Raw genomic sequence first — 17,930 nt, 5'->3', positions numbered from 1 at the left:
TTTGGGCATCTCTATGGCCTGCAGCGATCTAGCCAAAGGTGACAGCGCCCAGATTAGGTTGTGAGAACATCTCTGTACACGGTAGTTTGCTGAACAGGGAGACTATTTTTAGGAATGATTAACACAGCAAAGGGGCTAACATTAGCAGCCTGTCAGTCTTGCTAACGCGGCTATGCCCGGGTTCAGTTTATTTCCTGTGCAAGGTGCATGGGACCCTCTGTTAGCAGCCATGCTAGCCTAAGGCTACCTAATGTGATGCCTTTGGGACACAGCAGGGTGTCAACGAGCTCATTGATGCAGGATGCTGCTCCCATACTTGTGATATAGGTACACTGGAGGAAGATACATACATGTTGATGGAAGTTAATCATTAAATGAAACGCATGATGTGACTAATTCGAGATGCACAGTACAGTAGTTTTATCAATTGTGTATTCTTTGCTATGATGGTGCAAGTGACACCAGACAGAAGTTGATGATGCTGACTGGAGTCATGTTTTTTTGTGTGAGATCTGGTAGTCAGTACTTATAGATGAGATTGATCTGATTAACAGCCAGACACCAAATCCATTATCCCTGTATTCAGGATTAACCTGACATCAGTTTCCTGCCCAGTCTGCTAACGAAAGAACTTGAATGTGTTATCTTGTATTTACTTAAGTATTTGCTATGCAAAGATAAAGCACACTCGAATTGGGTACAGTCAAATTGGGTATCTTTTCAAAAAGGTGTGTTGCTTTGAGATTTTTCTTTTTGCTGACAGTTTATCAAGTTGACTGGCTGGCTGGTCACAGTGAGCAGATTAGGGCAGAGGAAGGCGTGTTATCAGGGGAGTTCCTTCTTCACATCGGAACATTTTGGCTGACAGATAACGATGCAGTCTCCCTATACCCCAACTAGAGCACTGGCGTTTACTAACTATTACCTCTGGTCTGTCTGTCACCAATTTGTTAACGGATAAGAAAATACTTCAATACAAAATGTTGGTGTAAGAGGTGAGGAAAGCGAACACCACGTTCAATACGATTTTAGAGAAGGCCTGCCTTTGTTTTATCGGGATTATCATAGCTGTTAAATGTAGTTGATATTAATTCACAGCCTGCAATAAGATGTTTGTGGAGTGGCACAATAAGTAATTGTTTTGTACTTCGATGAGTCATGAAATGAGTCATGCTTATATATAATCTAAATAGTTTATTCATGCCAAGTGTAATGGGGCATCCACAGTGTGCCTTTCAGATATAAAGCCATTGAACAAGAATGATGGTGTTTCTCTATGCTGAGAATGTGTGTTTACCTTCGTGTTAAAGCCCCACACTGGCTACTGTTTATAATGTTGGTACGGTGTGTATGTGAGCTGAATGCATAGGAGTGCGTCACTGACAGAGTGGAGTCCATGAATGAGTTAACCAAGCGTGTAATCACTCTGACTTCAGACCTAGGGGGAAGGACGCCACAGCCGATAGAGGGAGGAAGTGAGGAGAGGGTAGAGAGGGAGAGGAGGATGGAAGAATTGGGTGGTGAAAGCAACTGATTTGGGGAGAAATGTGCACATGGAGAGAGAAGGAAGGCGTGATGAATAGAAGAGGAGAGACTGATGAAGAAAAGGCAGGGTGATCTAAAGGGGCGGAGGAATTGGAGATGGCAGAATTTTTTGACCAATGGAGGAAGTGGATATGAATGCTCTTGATGGAATAGTTGATTAGGGAGAATAATGGAGGAAATAAGCAGGTGGGGAGGAAGGGGTGGAGTAGTAGATAGGAAGGATGAAGCTCCACAGGGAACCAAATGGAGGTCGTAGCCTACAAATGGTGGATAGAATTAGCAAAGGAGATATAGAGAAAATGATATTTGGGCTTACGGCGGGTGTTTTAATTTTGTTTCAACAAGAGGCTGCAAAAAAAAACCTTAGTATATGTGTATTTCACCTGTGGGTTTGCCCTAAAATGTGTTTGCGAACTACATTCGGTATATCTGTTTATATACTTTGGACAGAGTGCATTATTTGAGAGCCTAATGTCCTCAAATTCAGAGTCAGACTGGACGTTGAATCACTGGAGAGATACGAGACGCCGAAATGTGCCTTTTCCCGCTGGGCATAATGGGCAGGCTTTGACAGATGTTTAATCCCTTTGCTTTTGAGTGATGGACTGGTAATGCTGAACGATGAGCGAGAGAATGGAAACTACAGCGGCTAAGTGGAGCGCCGCATTAGTCTGCGTGACCTGAGCAAGAGTCAGATTTAATGTACATTTAGCTCGCACGGCATCACCTGTGACTCCATGGTGTGCAGGCAGGGTATTATTATCCTGCATCATCGGAGTAATTCCAGTAATATAGGGATGCTTCTTTTATGGTTTCATCTTGTTGGTGACATATTTCAGGTGTTTTTGTCTTGTATTTGAGAAGTAAATCTTTGTTTTGAATATATTTATTTTCAGGAAATTACTAAGTATAACAGCTGGGTATTGAGTTTTCGCTATTTTGTGATTCATTTCTATCTTCAAATCACAATTTCAAACATGTTCTAAAAGCTCTTTAGGCAACATTAAATAGTGATATATTTTAGATGTTGGTTTTTTAGAGAAAAAGCATTTATTTTTCTTCTTAAATAATGGTATTGGAAAAATAAGTTTTTAGTCAAGGTTTTGAAATATAGGCATCATATCTTCATCAAAATTGAAATTGAAAGACAACTTCAATCAAATGTTTATCTGTTTCGGAAAACGTCAAAATGCCTTTGAACACGTCAAAGTTTTCAGTTTGCAGTTGAGAATGCATAAACACCCTCACCACAAGCTGAACTTCCTCCACAGTGAGCGATGTATGTCTAGTTCCCTGTGGCTCACACCCAATAAAGAAGTGTAATGTCTAACGTTAGCTATTTACTGGTGTCTGTCACATTCATGTGGTAGTGCAACTGTTTTGTGGTCTTTGAATTTGTACAAAGTCAACTCTCATGACTCCAGCAGTTAGAAAGATTCCATGTGAAGCATAGAATCATGTATATAATATTGAAATCATGAAAGGATCTCCACATGCATTATAGAGACTAGTCCTCAGTTTCAAAATAAACCATCTAAATGGTCAGATGGTTTTCTGTCAGTTTTTGATCCTATTAATTAATAGAGTAGTGAAGTGGGTGGATCACATCTGGCACCCAGGGTTACTGCAAAACAAGGCATACAACTGCATATCATTTTTTTAACATTTGGATTAAGGATCAATTTGCTGTTTATTGAGCAATTATAGTGCACCGGATCCTAATTGAGAACTTTGCAAGAGCAAACTTGGTTTTAATATTCAAGTTAACTCTATGTAAACAAACAGTCAGGCACAACGGAAGTGTATTAAGTAGGGATGCACGATATTGGTTTTTTGAAACCGATACCGATAACTTCCTGCTTCTCAAGACCGATACCGATAACCGATAATAATATAATATATATATATATTAAATGTACCTGTAGTTTTTGCACACCTGGTGGTAAAAAAAAGACTAGTAGTGAGCAAACGACATGAGCATTACTACTGTGAACAAAACAAAGCCAAGAACAGTTTTGACTCTTCAAAGTGACCATATTTATTTTCCCAAAGAAATCTGGCAAACTTCTTGCCTTTTTCTAACTCTGAAACTTTGAAATAGTCCCATACTACCGACGACATGTTTGTTTACTGTCCTGGCTTCACTGCCGCACACCATTTACGTCACAGCCAGGCATGAGTTAGGGAGCGCTGGATTTGTGAAAAACTCCCCTCTTCCTAAACCACTATACCACAGTACTGGCAAAACGGGAGGAGCCGAGGGAAAAACAAGCGCCCCTCATCCCAATCCACCCACACCGCAGTATTTTTTTCTTTTTTTTTACCCAAAAAATATATTTTATATTATCGGGGCTATTAATACTTTTATCGGGTTTATCGGGATGACGTCATAATTCCTAATATCGGACCGATAATTATCGGGCCGATAATTATCGTGCACCACTAGTATAACCCTCTGGAGTCTAAGGGTATTTTCTCGAATTTTTGATGTTTTCTTAAATCCCCTTTTTAAATGTATTTCTTCTCACATGGCACCCCATGTGTTAAATATCAAAATGTTCAGGACAATCTCTGGTATTGCTATATATGCAAATTACTCACCTTAAAGCACTGTTTGATGAGATAAGTAGCTCAAAAGCTTAAAATGTTACATCCGATTTTCGGAAAATCTTCAAAACTCTTGTGAAAACACAAATTTACTCATGTGATCGAAATGTTTTGGTGTTTTATATTTGGTTACCAAAGTCTTAGAATCATAAAAGCAGTGAAATATTTGAATTACACTGTATATAAATGTGTAATTCATGTCTAAAATGAAAACAAATTAATTCGAATTTTGAGTAAAACAAGTGTTTATCACTCTACTTTCACCACAGCAGGGACTAAATAATGACTTCATATTACATACCAAGGTTCATGTGATGTGTACAAATACAAATTGAGCATTCAACCTTTTTTTTTCAACCAACAATTTATTATAAATATGTTTTTTTCAACCAACTATTTATATAACTATAAGAAACTGGAAAATCTAACTATTTACAAAATTGAACATCAGAACTTTCAACCAACTATTCATTATAAATGTCAAGACAGTGTCAAGGTCTTTGTCTGTCTTCCAAGACAGTGGGTCTGGCTGCTGTGTAGGTGGGGGTGATGGTGCATGGGCTGCTGTGTAGGTGGGGGGTACAAGTGCTATACGAGACCTCCACGAGACCCCCTTGTTGGCTAGGTTGAAGGTGATGGCTGTGGTGGAGCCTTTGTGTTGAGGTGTATCTTGACCTGGTGGCAGCCGCAGATGGAGGTGGAGGCAGCTGTAGTGATGCTGGTCTGCTGGTCCTTGGTGGTGATGGCTCTGGTGAAGGCCCTTGAGCAACAGTAGATCTTGACCTGGGGGCCGGCACAGATGGATGTTGTGGCTGCTGGATAAACGCCGCCTGTGGGCCACTAGGCCCAGACAGCTGTGAAACATCTCTGTAAAACAAATAAAAATGTAGGACAATAATTACAACTAATTTCATTGAAATAAAGTTCAAGTAAAAATGTTGCTCAAGCACAAATAACAATGCACACATAAAAAGAAAGTTTGGGAGGTTGCAGAAGGAGTCTCACTCACTCACTCACTCACTCACTCACTCACTCACTCACTCACTCACTCACTCACTCACTCACTCACTCACTCACTCACTCACTCACTCACTCACTCACTCACTCACACACACACACACACACACACACACACACACACACACACACACACACACACACACACACACACACACACACACACACACACACACACACACACACACACACACACACACACACACACACAGTATTGTATTATCGTCATATGAGTTGCGTGCGCGCGCGCGCAACTCAAGGCATATGCTCGAACCGGAGCTGCCTGGACGCTGCAATCATGTTGTGCACTATCCGTGCTGAGTGTGCTGACTTTTCGTACAATGTCCCGCTGTCTGGCTTCCTGCATAAAGTCAAGTGCTCGGTGCAGTTGTGGCGAAATGTCGCTCCTCTGTTTTCATTTAAACAGCTCCTTATATCCGTTACTAGCTAGCACCAGATGCTAACAACAACAATGCACGTAAGGTCTCTCTCTCACTCGCTCGGGCCACTCTCGATGCGCTCTGAAACTACGGGGCGGCCAAGGTAAAAAAATACACATGCGTTAATCCCGTTAAAATAATTAGTGGCGTAAATCTTTTTTTATTATCGGTTATCGGTATCGGTCTTGAGAAGCAGGAAGTTATCGGTATCGGTATCGGTTTCAAAAGCCCAATATCGTGCATCCCTAGTGTATATGTGTAGATGTTGTCCTCATGCAACCCCCCTGCCTTATTTGCTTCCGCACCACACACACACACACACACACACACACACACGCACACACAAACCCAAACACACACTATTGCAGTCTCGGCCCAGGTGGCTGTTTCTGCTGCTCGCTCCGCAGATGCGATGCTGATAATAGGCTGTGGCAGAGGAGCAGACATCATCCTAAAACAGTCACCTGCTTGGAGAATTGAAACTAAGCCACACTCTCAGAGTGTTGCGTGGTCTAGACCTCGATCAAGTATAACTTTGCTGTCTTCATTTCAAGCATTACGATCGCCTGCAGTGTCTCTCACTGTTCTGTTTTAAGGGCTGACCTGAGGGCAGTCAGCTTAGAACATGGTCTCAGTGTCTGCCAGGGAAAGAGCTCCTAACTTGCTGTTACAGGGGAAAGCGTTCTGTTGGCTCTCCATTTGTCTGAGCCCAAAGTAAGAATAACTCTATTAAATATAAATGTATTGTGTCTGGCACTAACGTTGCTTTACGACTACACACCCAGGACAGCCTAGGCCAAGATGTTTTAAGACCACGTAAGCTAGCCAATCTTATAGTTGACAATGTAGTTTAACAAATCCACCTGTTATTGTGGGTGGCAGATGTATGCCAGTATGTCAACACACATCGGCTCACCAAAGCAACCAACCCTGAGACAAATGACAGCCATTGACTTCCTTTGTTTGAAGGTGCTAGGTGGATAAGTTATTCATAATCAGTTTCAAGTGTCAATAATGGAGTTGAGTGTTGATCAAGCTGTCCCAACTGTCTGTGGAGACATTTTCTCCACAGACTTTCTATCGGGAATTTCTATCGAATTGCAATCAATTTTACAGAGATAAATATTCCTCATTGATTTATGTGCCTCAGTTTCCAATCAACATTGTGCTGCTGTAACGTAGCTGGGGCATGCTCCATGCACACAGCATGCTTCTGGCTGTTCTGCCATGATGGGCTGGTGCTGAGGGATTGGCTGAATGACAAGAAGGGTAGTTGGTTTGTTTACTCCCCAGAAAGGGCATCTTAGTCACTTCCAGCCCTCCAACTCACTCGGTCGTGCCCTCTCTGGCTTGGTTTGTTTCACTCACTCTATCTGTCTCTTTCTCCCTTTAATACACAACCCCCCCCCCCTCTCCTGGGACGCTGATGTGCAGAGACTGTTGCGTGCTTGCATGCCTTGCTGGACTGTTCAGCTGCAGAGAGCAAGGCCCTGGGTCGCCTAATCTCTCTCTGATAAATGTTTAACAACTAGGGCTAGCAGGGTGTTATGTGCATTTGAGCATGTTGGAGGAAAGCCTATATGCAAAGAAGTATTGTACAAGCTGTATCGTGCTGTTTTGGAGAAAGAATGGAAACAGTGGAAAGCATAGCACAGCTGGAAGGGTTAAAACAAACAAGTCCCCAGCTCCCATCCCCGACATCAGTCCCCTTTTTTGGGGGGGGGCAACGGTAGCAGCTTCCTCCTCCTCCCCAGTAGCACAACAGATCCTAAAGTGAGCAGAGGCGTCATTGCTATGCTGTAAAAGCTCAGCTGTCATAGTTCAGAGGTGTCTTCGGGTTTCACAGGAAGGTGATACCTAAAGCAAGCAGTCAATCTAGGAACAAGCACCTGCTTCACCAGGGAGGAGTCTTTCGTATCGATACAGAAATAACTACAGTGTCTTCCCTTAAAAAAAAACTAAAACTACAAATCTAACGCAACTCATTTAGGATTAGTTGATTAAAGTATTCCCACATCATGTTGCCGTTTTGACCTAGCTGGTGCCGGGAGGAAAGAACGCAGAGAATTGCCCGTGAGCCCTCCCTAGGCTTGAAGGCACAATGCTGTATCAAGGAGTGTTTCAGGACATCAGTCTGCATCATTGAGGGAGTTATAAAGGCTCTATTGAATGTCTTTTTGAGGAGGCAAACAGCTTGGGTACAAGAACACACACACACACCCACACACTCCTGAGTAAATACTGCTGTACTCTGGTTTGTCTCTTGAGACTCCGCTCTACATCCCCGTCTTCCCTTCCCTTTTCCTGAGGCAGGGACACAGAGGCCCAGAAATGAACACGATACCCGAATGACTCTGCAGTTTGCTTTTCACTGAATATGCACAACTGCATAATTGGAGAATCTGCATGCGTGAACGCACAGCTGTGTTAAGCACTTTTGCGAGGATTTGAGATAGAAGCTCCTGCTAGGTGTGGTGTTTTTTTGCCCCTTTTCACCAGTATGTTTGAGCCAAGATGAGGTTTCAACATCCTGAGGACAATGTGCTCTTTGAGTATGGTGCAACCTAATACTATGAAGGATCAAGAGTCTGCAAACCCAACTCAATACCTGAGTGTTAATGCATATGGCGTGGTAACCACTCAGTTGCACAATAGCCCTCCTTAGGCGCTTTCACACCGGAGTACTTTTCCCAGGACAAGGCTCGACAGTAACGGTTGCCAGGTTGCCATTGGCAACCATCCGGAAAAAATGTCAACCACTTCTTGGCCTTTGGTTGCCATCAGTGGCAACCTGTTTTTAACATAAAGAAATAAGCACAGCAAACAGCAAAATGTGCACCCCAAAATAGATAAATGTTAATTATTTGTTGTGACCAGTCGGAACCTGATACTTAAGTTGCACGTGCATTGGTGTGATTACGGAGCCAGAAAGCGATGCACGTTTACTCACGTGCGCGGTGCGTTGTGTTTGTTTTACAAAAAATGGCGAAGCAAATGAAGTTGTTTGACTGTGGGGTAAAAGGTTTGGCCAACCCGTCAACATCTCAAAGGAATGTTCAAAGTGATTCAACTGATAAAGCGCAAGATGAACCCGAACGAAAAGTAAAGAGGAAATAAAAATCTTGGGAGGCGAAATATGTACATTCTGCTCCGTTGTGCATTCACTTCCGGTAAAAGTTCCTTCAAAAATAAGAGTTCCGATCTTATTACTACCAAAATAAAAGTGCAAAATGAAACTTTACCTTAGAAAAATATTGGCATACAAATATAATCACTTCTATAAAAAGGTAACACATTTTAAATATAGTAAGACATATTAAAGGTAATTTACAGCATTAATAATGAATATCTAATTCTTAACTGTGAATGGTTTCCATTTATTTAACATTAGAAATGTATTAGTCTGGCCAATGACAGAACCACAATCCAAGACTTCAATGCTGAAGGGCCAATGGATCTATGGTGGGGATCAGCACAAAGGTCAAGAAACCCACATTTGAAAGGGAGACAACGGATGACCAAGAAACTAGTGACTTGCTCAATTCATTTGTGAGGGATCTGTGAAGAACATGACAACAGCTGGACTACTGGTATTTTGTATACCAGCAATTGAGGGTGGACAAGTTTACTACCACTTAAGTTTAAGTTGCTAATTGTGTTAATTACTTATTGTAAAGCATTTGAACATTCTTTTGTGACACATTTTCATTATTAAGTTGATGTATAACTGTATAGTATCTTAATTATTTAAAATATAAGGTGACTAAAAATGGCAACCGTATTTTCAGTTTTGGCAACCAAAAGCTGATGCCTGGTTGCCAGCCTGGCAACCACTTTTAAAAGTTAGCGGTGAGCCCTGCAGGAATAGTTCTGATAGTTCCTGGGATTTTGCGTTCACACCAAAAAGATCTGGAACTAGAACTTTTTTTCAGGAACTCTTTCACCCCTTTTCAGTCCCTGCTAGAGAGGTGGCACTTTCTTGGGGAGGAAAAGGTTCCAATTTCTGATTGGCTGGGCGAATTGCAAACCACGCCCCTTAAAACTCAGAAAGGTTTTGTGAAGCCGCCATTTTATTTGCTCGCATTATTAGCATTAGCCCAGCGCACCAACGGAGAGAGACTAACTTATGGCAACACAAAAGAAAACATGGGAGCGGTGGAGTGATGATGAGGTGTTGGTGCTTCTGTCGATTTACTCTGAAGGCTTCAGTAGAAGTCCCCAACTCCGGGGACTTCCGGCCGGGGACTTCGGGTGGCAGTATACGCCGTGAAGTTGTTTGCGGCCTGCCAGTAAACCAAAAGCAAAAGAAGAAGTGACGTCAGCGGCTTCATTTGCGTAATCCTCCCTCAGGGACTTTTTCCGGTGTGAACGTGATCTGTTACATAGTTCTGGACCGGAACTAAAGATTTCCGGGGAACAAAGTTCCGGGAACTATTCCTGGGAAAAGTACTCTGTGTGAAAGCGCCTCTTGTTTATATAATGTGACTTTATATTTGGAGATAAATTGATCTTCAGCTCCATTTAGTTACAGCTTTAACTTCAACGTTCCGCTTATTTTTGGTGTGTGTGTGTGTGTGTGTGTGTGTGTGTGTGTGTGTGTGTGTGTGTGTGTGTGTGTGTGTGTGTGTGTGTGTGTGTGTGTGTGTGTGTGTGTGTGTGTGTGTGTGTGTGTGTGTGTGTGTGTGTGTGTGTGTGTGTGTGTGTGTGTGTGTGTGTGTGTGTGTGTGTGTGTGTGTGTGTGTGGTGTGTGTGTGTGTGTGTGTGTGTGTGTGTGTGTGTGTGTGTGTGTGTGTGTGTGTGTGTGTGTGTGTGTGTGTGTGTGTGTGTGTGTGTGTGTGTGTGTGTGTGTGTGTGTGGCCTTTGGCAGTAGAGCTGTGTTAGCTCTTTCATAACGCTCTGGTCAGTCCTGCCCATCGCACACAACTGGCACTACCATGGACACCCGGGGGAATAGAAACGACAGGGCAGGAACAGTCATGACTAATCAGCTGTTCTCTCGCTCTCTATCTCTTGTTGTTCGTCGACTTCTGGTTCCTCTAGTAGCTGCTGCCAAAGTCCTGGGAGCAGCTACTGTTCTGTCAGAATGTATCATAGTCAGGGACTGCTGCCAGCCAGAGCTGTCTTAAGATCAGCTATACTAAGTTGAACCCCTGCAGCAGGGTTTAGGGCTGTTTTTGTCCGCCACCCACAAGGGACACCCTTCAGAACAGTTGGATGCATTTATTTTCCGGCTGGTTACAGTCTTTCAGATTGTGTCCTAGCTAGGGATGCCAGCGATTATTCGAATATTCGCTACAGTCTCCATAATCGAATATTATTTTTAAAAATCGATTTTATTTATATATATATTTTTTTATTATTTATGTTTTTGTTTTATTTTCTGGCTAAGTTTCAACCAAAATATATATAAATATATATATATGCTAATAATAGTAATAGTATTAATAATTGTAAATGGCCATTGGTCACACCACCAGTTTGTTTTACTGTAAACTTGCCTGCGTACACACCGACCCCGCCCCCACCCCCCCTCTCCCTCACACGTGCGACTAAAGATGAACAAAGCGGCAGGTAAAAAGAGTTCCTCCTCGTGGAAGTACTTCGACCTTACAAGTCCAAAGGAAGTTAAATGCAAGCTCTGCGAAAAGACGTTGGTCTATCACAGCTCAACCTCAACAATGCGTTCGCATTTGAGTGCGAAGCACGCCAAAGAGGTTACAGAGAAAGACGCAGCACAGCCGGCCATTACCAACTTCACTTCAAGGCCACGTCGTTGTGATGACATGCTTGTTTGTTGTTTGTACTGTTAAACATGTTCCAGTAAAGAAAACAACGGAATTCCTTTTTTTTTTTTTTTTCCCTCTCCCGCGGGGGGGGGGGGAGGGGTCGGTCGAATAATCGATTATTATTCGCCAGGGCTGCCGAATAATCGATTTTGATCATGATCAGTTTCTGGCAACCCTAGTCCTAGCTATAAGTTACATTTAGTGACGCCTTTCTTCTATTGATGTATAATCTTTTAATTTACACTTGCCATTTCCAAGCAGTTTCAGAGTTCAGTGGCATCATCTTAAAGGCAACATTTCTGAATGTAAATAGGGCCAAAAGTCTCACAGTATCAGTAGTAGGGCTGGGAATTTGAAAGCAAATGTATATTCGAATATTCGACCCCCCAAAAAACGGTTAACCGGTTAACCGAAATGTACATATCGTATAATTTTTTTTTCAGCATTTTATTTATTTTGTACCCAATTTTTTTTCAATAATTTTGGGAAAAAAATACATACATGTTCAAATAAGTCTAGAAACCAAGTCGAATTTGTCAAATGTATTCAACTGGTGATCACAGTTTGACAGCTATAGGCCTACAGCTTTCATGCGGAGGCGATTCACAATCAGCCCAGCTGTAGAGAAGACCCTCTCAGCTGGAACGGAGGTTGCGGGTATAGCAAGGTATAGCACGTAAAAATACGGAAATAATTGAACTATTCATATCTTAGACTGCACTGTAACTTTTATCTTAGTTTTAATGTTTATTTTATTAGCTTTTCTTTTTAATGACTGATTTTAAATGCCATTTTCTTAATGTCTTTCATTTTTTGTTTTTGTTTTAATGTTTATTTTATTATCTTTTACTGTTTTTAAATGCCTTTGTCTGAATGTCTTTCATTTGTGTAAAGCACCTTGAATTGCCTGGTGCTGAAAGGTGCTATATAAATAAACTTGCCTTGCCTTGCCTCTACACCGCACTCACTAACCTGGTCGAAGTATCTCCACACATGACTCCTTTTTGACGACATGTCTGTTGTGTAGGACTCTTCTTAGAGTGTAAATAATTACCGGACTATGACTGGTCAAATATGTTGAATACCGGCAAAACCAGTCAAAATGTCTATGTACTTTTCGCCACACACGGTTGCCAAGCAGCGCTTATTGTTGTTTAGGCTGGCCATGTGTCGCGAGTGTTGACAGGGGGCGGGGGAGCACGCTCATGAACCTCGCAACGGCTGCGGAGCGCATTTGCGCCACATTTGGGCCTAAGATGAGGTTTGAGTCTGCGTGATCTGTGTGTAGGGAGGGGCAGCAGCCATATCATTGGCTAGAACTAGCTAGATCTGATGGATTTGGACATAAACGCGAGTGAAGTATAACCGGACGCGAGAGAGAGAGAGAGATCAGCACCTGCAGCTCTGCCTGCTGTGAGAGGCCGGTGAGCGGAGCAAAACACACCTTTAGACGTCACCTAACACATTTAGCTATGGCACTGTCGTATATATATACATTGAATTATTCAATTTGATAATATGTAATCAATTTAGGCATCCCTCCCAAAAAATAAATTAATAAAAATATTCATAACTCATATTCGAATACATGAATAATTATTCAAATACCTGAATAACAAAACAATAATCATTTGAGATAATTTCTGATTCCTTAAAACCAATATTGTGAGTGAAGTTCCTCATTCAAGATACCTAATTTGCTTTGCAGGAGAAAGCCTTTAATTATGCTTTTATTTATTTCACTGGGAGGTGGTCAGCACCCTCGGGCAAGGCTTCGGCTGAGCTGCTAAATCTGTGCAGAGCCGGTGGGCTGCTAGCGTTGGTGTAAGATAGCTCGGTTTGTCCTTGGTGGCTGAGGCTGTAATTGGATTAGAGATGCGTTGCATCAGGAAAAACACACACTCACACACACACACACACACACACACACACACACACACACACACACACACACACACACACACACACACACATATACATTTTAAAAGCACACAAGCCTCAGGGAAGTTCATCTCGGTCCTCAATGCTGAACTCCTTCTTAAACGTTCTTCTTTCCTCAACATTAAGCTATTTTCTTTATCCCTTATACTCAACAACACACCCAATTCCCCCCTGGCTGTTACGTGTAGGAGTGTGCAATCTTGCATTTATGTGTATAAGCATGTTTGTGTGTGTGTGATTCAGCCCCTCTCTAAATGGGATTACAGGACTCACAGCGGAGCCCATGCTGAGAATAAAGGACAGGACGAAGGAAGGGAAAAGATAGTCTCGTGTAGATAATAGTGTGAACACTCATATTGAACATGAACAAGGGAATATGAGGAAGGATGTTCCTTTTGTACTTGAAGTGACTTTTTTAAAGCAGCTTTTGGAAAGGAAGTAAAAATGATGCCATTGGTGGTTTGCATCCTGATCCTGACGGCCTCTTTATCCGAGCAGGGTTTTCTTCCTTTAAACAAGTGAGAAGAAGTGGAAAATACCTGAGGAGGACAAGTTGTACCTCATTGTTTTTAACTGAGTAGAGTGTCTATCATTGCATCTATTCTGTCTCACTTTATGACTCATGGGATTTAAGGGACACTGAGGCGTTTCCCTAGATGTGAGCTTATGCTCCTATCTTTTAATCTTTTGAAAGGGACGCAATAAAAAAGGAGTAGGTAGGGGAAAGATAGATTCCCAGGTCAACGACATTACCAGTAAACATGTACAGTAGTCACGCTCTTGACTTCCAGTAAGGAGGGTGGAGCCAGGAGCCAATCTTGTGCCGGGAAACAAAATGAAACAGAAATTCAAAATGGACTTTAATTTATTCAGCCTGACCTGCCAATGCAAAAAAAGTCAGGCGTAACTGATCACTGTAATCCATGAGCATGGCGTGGTGAGGTGTGTTGGTTTTGAGATGTTCTGTACAGGTTTAAACAAGAAGCTAACATTGTTGAAGAGAAGGAATGAAGGGAAGAGAAGTTCAGGAACCCAAAGGAAGAGATACAACAGAAACAGGATGTCCTGTGTGTGTTTTTGACATGCATATGACTGTTCACACTCTCATAGCACATGTGGATATGGTTGAGGCGAGATATTAAACTGCACTCGGTAAGATTAGAGGGAGACCGCGATATAAAAAGCTTAATAGCTGACAGGCCCGCACCAGCAACCATATGTCTCGTATGTGTCCGCTGACAACCCTGCAGTATGGCTCCGATCCGCCCATATGGCCTGTACATTTCCTCAACTTCCTGCCACTGTGACAGTCAAGCAAGGGGGGGGAAGTGCACTGCATGTGGAGAGAGATACAAGGAGGGGGGGGATGATGTCCCTGATGTGGGATGATCTTAAACTAAGGAAGGACACACTGTAAATGATGCCCACACCCAAAGCACTCCCTGATAGAACCATCCAGTGCCGTTTCCAAGCTTGCCACACCTACTGTAATAGTAAGGAAAATGACATCATCAGTTAAGATTTCATTGAAATTATAAATGAATTTGCGCATTTTCCCCCCCCGTATTTATTCATTTTAAGTCCAAGTTTGTATACTGGGGTGAAAGCATAGGTGGGCCATGTCCCCTAAAGTAAATATCCTCTCAAAGCTGAAGCACCTATTAATGACTTTAATTATTCACTAATATGCCACTTAAGTTGAATGTCATATGTAACTGGGGTTGATACAGACTCAAAAAGCTATATCAGATATAAGTGGCAATTGGAACGATCTATTCAATTCTGTATAGTGCAATATCGTATTAGTGCATTCGTTAAAATGCCCACCATATTATTCTAGAACCCACAAGATGTCCTAAAATGTCTTGTTTTTTTCTGATTAACATTTCAAGTGTTAAAACTGCAGCAACTATCGCTTCTCTGCTTGGAGGATGCAATGTCAGCAATATGCAGATGTTACACAGCCTTCTGCAGCCTGCTAAACATGTGATGTTGTGAGCGTGTCACAGGCCAGCTCCATGAGGTGCTTCACATCTAGGAGGAGGAGGAGGAGGAGGAGGAGGAGGAGGAGGAGGAGGAGGAGGAGATGTATCCGCGAGAAGAGTTTGACTTGAAATGTAGGCAAAGGGTGTGTGTGTGTGTGTGTGTGTGTGTGTGTGTGTGTGTGTGTGTGTGTGTGTGTGTGTGTGTGTGTGTGTGTGTGTGTGTGTGTGTGTGTGTGTGTGTGTGTGTGTGTGTGTGTGTGTGTGTGTGTGTGTGTGTGTGTGTGTGTGTGTGTGGTGTGTGTGTGTGTGTGTGTGTGTGTGTGTGTGTGTGTGTGTGTGTGTGTGTGTGTGTGTGTGTGTGTGTGTGTGTGTGTGTGTGTGTGTGTGTGTGTGTGTGTGTGTGTGTGTGTGTGTGTGTGTGGGGCAGTAGAGCTGTGTTAGCTCTTTCATAACGCTCTGGTCAGTCCTGCCCATCGCACACAACTGGCACTACCATGGACACCCGGGGGAATAGAAACGACAGGGCAGGAACAGTCATGACTAATCAGCTGTTCTCTCTCTGACAAATGCGAACATTGAGCCAACAGCCCGGGAGCATTACGAGCTACGATGAAAAGTAGCTTAAGACTGGCTGTGAACAGAGTTTTATGAGAGCAAGGCCAGCCACAGTTTAACCCAGGAAGCCATGGGAAGGAAGGAAAGAGCTTCCTTTCCAAAATATGTGTCAGACAGAGATGTTGCTGCAAAGCCATTTAAACTCCATCTGGGAATGAAAGACCATGTTCTGCCTTTCTTTCCTTTCCCGTTGTATTCTTTCATCCCCAGGTTTATAATAATAATAATAAAGCTTTATTTATATAGCACTTTCCATACAGCACGTGTGTGCTTTACAAAATGGCACACATCACAAGTTGAAATACACAAAAAGAAATTCCCCTCCGATCAGATATTAAGACTTTTACAGATACATGCAGCATAGCAACAACATATAACAGTTTAACAGGTTAAGAAGCACAAGGAGGTAAAAGGTACGATGATACAATCAAAATCAATAAGAATTCCTCTCTTAAAGATTAGACACAAGTGAAGTGAATCGATTCAAGAATATGAAACCCTATAAGATAGAGTAAGCATATAGGAAAAATAAAAACATAATAATAATAAAAACGTCATATGTATCCTCTTGGTGTTGTTTGCTTGCAGCCTGCACTCCCAACAGGAGTGTTCTCCCGTACAGTAGCCGCCTCACACTGGGCCCGTCTGAGTCATATATCAGGGGGAGTGAACACGCTCCTACAGATTCGAGGTGAGAGGAGTGTGCGGCTGATTTATTACCGGCCGATAGCTGGTTAAATGAGGCTAAGTGAGCTGGCCTGCTCGGGGAGGTGAGATGGAAGAGATTAGCCTACATGAAGAGCAATAGAGAGAGAAGATCTGCAAGTGAAAAATGATTCCTGACCTCTGTCTCTGGCTATGTGAGGCTTTTGAGAAGTGGCCAACACATTCTCTGTGCTGGCTAATTATTATGCAACAAGTTTGTGCTTGTGTTGTTTGTTTTGTGTGCAGCACTAAGTTTGACTTGGTCACTTTTACATAACTAATATAAAACAGGTCAAAACACAGCTGTTTTTAAAGGTGTCTATTTTGACAATGGGTTAATTGTTTAAGTTGGATTCTAGAAACGTGAAGATTTTTTGAAATATCTGAAAGTAAACTTAATAGCTTTTGCGTTTTCGACTGTTAATTGAAAATACGCTATATAAATAGATCCTTTTTGGGTAGTTGGAAATGATAACGGGAATATTTGTCCTATTATCTGACATTAAGACAAACCAGGAGACATGTTTGCGTATACTGTACTTCTGACCAACTTTTTTCTTTAATCATTAGTTCCATTAGTTTTAAATTAATCATGTTTTGACTTGTGAAATGCCAGGGTCCTATTTCACCCAATTCCACTCAGTTGCTCCTTTTATTGGACTTTACCTGCTTGTTAAACGCTCATGTCTGTCAACTCGAGACGTGGAATTCCCCCTTTTTATTCTCAAATTCAAACCGAGTCATTCTGAGCTTCCTGACTCCACTTCAAAAGCCAGCATTTGACACTGCGGCATATAGAAACACTGAAGGTCTATGTATGTCTCTGGGTGAGGCTATATGCTACAGACGTGTGCTGGATATCCGCTCTGTGGGCTGTTTCTGTCCTCAGATGATGTGTCAGTTTTCACGTTAGTTTGGTGTGCCAGTGAGAGAGAACGAGAAAGTCCCCGCATCCGTTTCCTCTCACAGAAGAACAGTAGGTCAGGGGTTTTGGTCCGCTCTGATGGGTTCATGTGTTGCTCAGGGCCGGAGGGGGGGGGGCAGAAATACACTGCACTGCACGCAGATGGGACATGCACATCATCTCTGGGGGTTGCATGGAATGTCAGCGAGGTGAAGGCACTCTTTCAAGAGGAGCATATTTCAGTCTTGCTGTGTTGGCTTTAATATTGTTAAAGTGAGGTTTGGTGCAGTCTGACACAGCGAAAGAAGGACGCTCACATTTTGGAGGTCACAGGGTTTTTTGTTTGCCTCTGTGCTTCCCCTTTTCATGTTTCACTTGCCAGTTT

The 17,930-nt window shown here is 42.4% G+C and overlaps 1 protein-coding gene across 1 annotated transcript in view; it reads left to right on the top strand.

Annotated features, from left to right (window-relative positions):
* Positions 1–17,930, top strand: part of mob2a (MOB kinase activator 2a) — a 62,671-nt gene that overhangs the window by 809 nt on the left and 43,932 nt on the right. The window lies entirely within an intron of this gene.

Source organism: Pseudochaenichthys georgianus, chromosome 6 (assembly GCF_902827115.2).
Source record: "Pseudochaenichthys georgianus chromosome 6, fPseGeo1.2, whole genome shotgun sequence".
In the NCBI taxonomy this organism is placed as follows: Eukaryota; Metazoa; Chordata; class Actinopteri; order Perciformes; family Channichthyidae; genus Pseudochaenichthys; species Pseudochaenichthys georgianus.
This window is presented reverse-complemented; position numbering and strand designations above follow the sequence as displayed.